We start from the raw sequence: 3,896 nt of genomic DNA, 5'->3' as shown, positions 1-3,896 counted from the left end.
ACCTCTCTCATTGGCAGACCAATAGGAAACCTCTCCCGGGCTATCCGGGGTGGTCCAAAACTTTACCGAAGTCTTCAGCACAGTGTGGGACTTTGACTGCCCCCATCTACCGGCAGGACGGTGGAAGATATATCCACTCACTGCCTGCATTTAAACCAGCGGTCCCCCGGGCCACGGACCGGTACCGGTCCGCGAGTCGTTTGGTACCGGGCCGCGAGAGTTGATGCTCGGGTGTGAAATTTACGTTTTTCAGGGTTTTTATCGTTAACTCGGTTTGCCTGGGTCTTTTCCCGTGTTGTAGTTGTGTCTTATTTTGAAAAGAAATATTTACGTTACCATAGCGACCAGAGAGCATTAAGGGGGAGAGAGGAGGACGTTACGGTGTGTTCACGCCGAACGCGATGGGCGCGAGAAAAAAGCCCCAAACGCCCCTAACTTGACGCGTGCACATTCGCACCTCTACGCGTGTCCAAGAAAAATCCATCGCGCCCCAAAATATCATATTTTAACGCGCGTGAACCGGAAATGTGGGAGGGATGTGGGAGGAAGTTTTGCCAGACAGGTATCTTTGCAAGATGGCAGGTGTCGAGCTAGCGCTTGAAGAGAGAGTCTCCCTTCTCTATTTACTGTGGAGAGCAGAGCAGCGGCGTAAAGGACATCCTCGCCGTACCTGGGTCCATCAGGTCCTCCAGAGGCATGAGCAGTTTGGTGAGTTTCACCATTTGCTCCAGGAGCTGCGCCTGGATGACGGCCGATTCCAGCGCTATCACCGTCGGCCAGTTTGAGGACCTGCTTTCCCTCGTTGGTCCCAGCATCGCCCGCCTAAACACCAATTACAGGCGCTCAATCCCACCTGCAGAGCGCCTGTCCGTCTGCCTGAGGTTAGTAAAAGTGTTTTATTGATACCTGTGCTAATATGCTAAACCATCCAGTTACACACTGCTAACATGGATGTGCTATGCTAACAGTGAATGCTGTCGGTGTTTACTGAAAGCAAACTGTGGTACAGAGACGACTGTTTATAATATTTCTAGTGATACTCAGAAGGTCTCATCAAGCCCCGATTTAATTCGATTTATGCTGTTATCAGTGTTTGAATGATAGCATGGCTGTGGTGTCACATCAATGTATGCGCTCGGTGTTTGCTGATATCAAACTGTAGCATTAGGACCACTGAGTTAACCTTTGTAGTGATACTCACTCCTTTTTATTTAGACCTGGTTTGATTCTGGTATAGTTGAGTATTTGTATATAATCCCTGCAGCTGTCAGACTATAACAGGCGTCACCATCCTTTATTAAAACAGAGTTAGATAAAACTGAACAGTTTGGTTCATCTTTAGTTACATGGTTCTATCTTGATAAGCTGTCTTATCACAGATTAATTTTTCAAAAATATTAATGATTTAAGCAAGGAAAGGGCTACATGTCAACATACAACTCTTTATTTCTATTAATGTCTCACTTCATTCCTACCTGATTGACATGTTTAGGAATTATGAGTGATTGGCTCACTGTAGGGGTAAAAGTTGCTACCAATCAAATTATGATATGTTAAAGTTAAAATAAAACACAACTGTTTTAGATATGATCTAATATACATTTTGTAATTATCCTTATAATTACAAAATGTTTTATGTAAGATTCATGTTTTGTGATTTATATCTGACATCACAAAAGTATTTTGGAATTTGAATAATGTATTTTGTAACTGCAGTACACATAATACTGATTTTGAACAATTTTGTCCAGGTTCCTTGTCACCGCGGACTCCTTCAGCACCAAGCGTTCAGTTACAGAGTCGGTGTGTCCACGGTGAGCCAGATCACCCCCCCAGGCAGCGACGGCCACCTGGGACTGTCTAGTGGACGACTTCATGGCTGTGCCTTCACCTGGAGACTGGCGGTCCATCACAGAGGGATTCCAGGAGCGCTGGAACTTCCCTCTGTGCTGTGCAGCTCTGGATGAGAAGCACGTCCAGACAAAAGCACCCTATATATCATATAGGAGACACACACATTGATATACACTAAATATTTATTTCATTTCTTTTTTGTGGTGCCCAAATTGATGCACCTGCTTGATTTTGTTTAAACAATTATTGCACACTTTCTGTAAATCCAGTAAACTTCTTTTCACTTCTCAAATATCACTGTGTGTGTCTCCTGTATGATATTTAACTGACATTTTTTTATTGTAACAACCAACGATTTATACAGGAAAATAATGTCTATTAACAAGGTTGCCCAAACTTTTGCATTCCACTGTATCAGTATATTTTGTCATTAGTATAATATGAAATAAATTCTACATGTGTCAAGTCGTGTGCCAACATTTGCTGTGTAGTAGAACTGAGACATTAGTCATTATAAAAATTTATTTGAAATAATATTAGAATTCTCAAACAGAAAAACATTAAACATAAATATATAAAATATAAGAATTTACAGAGAGACAGGAATAAAAAGGACCAGCTGCTCTCCAGAGCAGGAACAAGGCTGAGGAGGAAATGCTCCATTGGAGACTGGTGTGGCCTCTTCAGGGACACCAGGATGGCCAGCTCCACCACCGATGGACCGTCCTGGGACCCGTCCCTCATCTGCCTCGGAGCCGTCCTCCCCTGTGGGCCTGTAAAACAACACAAAACACAAAGAAATGAGAAGGCTGCTACTAGATTTTAATTTCAACATTGAAAAAAACAAACAAACCAAAAACAGGATATAATCAGATTGGTTGTAGATATTTAGTAAAGGTGATCACAGGCAATCCCACCGACTAAAAAGGTATCAGTGCTTGCTGTACATACCTGTGGGTGCAGCAGCAGGAGCTCAGGGACTGGGCAGCCAGGAGAAGCAACAGGGGATGCTCTGCTGCAGAATCAGTTGGTTCTATCAATACAGTATTAAATGTTAACAGGTTGAAAATAATCGTAGAGTAGACAGTGGTCCCTCATTTATTGCAGGGGTTCTCAGAATAACTAGCCCCTGGCCACGCACTTTATACACTGTTTTCCACACACACATGAACATTACTCACAGTTCTCAGAATTGATTCTCAAAGTGCAAACCTTTGTGGATTGCAAAACGTAAAAGTATTATTATGCCGCGGTTTGTCTTCATCTGCCTGCCACTTTCGTGCGCCTTTTTCCCTCGCGGTGCAGGTGTCTATTTCCGAATGAGGCTCATAGTTATGGGTGTTTTTGTGCTGTTTTTTCTATTGGACGTGATGGTTATCAAAACCAAACGTGATAAATTTGGCAAGCGCAGGAGACACGACACGGAGCAGATTTGTCAATCAGGCTGCAGAATGCAATGCTGTCCGGTGCAAAAAAAAGAAAATGAAAAGAAAAAAAAAGAGGCAGTGACGGATGAACAGCGGGACCACTGTGTGCTGTTTATTAATAAACAATAAAATATATTCTTAAATGACAACATGCCTAAAAGCAGAACGGTATTTGTACGTCAGTGGGAAAATAGCGGTGGCTTGCTAGCTTTTGTGCGGCTTCCCCGGGTCAGTGAAAACTTTAGAGAAAACTTAAGAAAAATGAATGAACTTACCAGGTTGCCCGATCTCTTTACATATCTTCCTCCAAGCTCGGTCCTTTATATTCCTGTCTCGGTCCAGAAAGCAGCTGGTGTCGTACGGCTCCGGGTTGTTTGCTACGGCATTGATTAGCCTTCCTTCTACTGAAGAATAAAGGGCTTTGGCTGGATCTGCCCCTTTGAACTAGGTAACAGCCACGTCACCAGGCTCCTGATTGGTTGTCGCGGCGCGATTTGACGCTGGAGTTCAGATTTTTCCAACTCGAGCGGGGGGACGCGAAACGCGTGTATGCACAAAATGCAACACATAAACTCACGCGCGTGGTTTTTTTCGCGAGTCAAACGCCTGAAACGC

At 43.7% G+C, this 3,896-nt stretch overlaps 1 long non-coding RNA gene across 1 annotated transcript; it reads right to left on the bottom strand.

Moving 5' to 3' along the window:
- Window positions 1–2,452: 2,452 nt before the first annotated feature.
- Window positions 2,453–3,678, bottom strand: LOC309691676. The gene is made up of 3 exons (XR_014272079.1): window positions 3,557–3,678; window positions 2,806–2,887; window positions 2,453–2,627 (listed from the first exon to the last, which is right to left on the bottom strand). It is a non-coding gene; the product is annotated as an uncharacterized lncRNA (long non-coding RNA).
- Window positions 3,679–3,896: the final 218 nt, after the last annotated feature.

This window comes from Aulonocara stuartgranti (genome assembly GCF_965226115.1).
Source record: "Aulonocara stuartgranti genome assembly, chromosome: 16".
Taxonomy (NCBI): domain Eukaryota; kingdom Metazoa; phylum Chordata; class Actinopteri; order Cichliformes; family Cichlidae; genus Aulonocara; species Aulonocara stuartgranti.
Note: the sequence above shows the minus strand (reverse complement) of the source record. Positions and strands in the feature narration are given on the sequence as shown.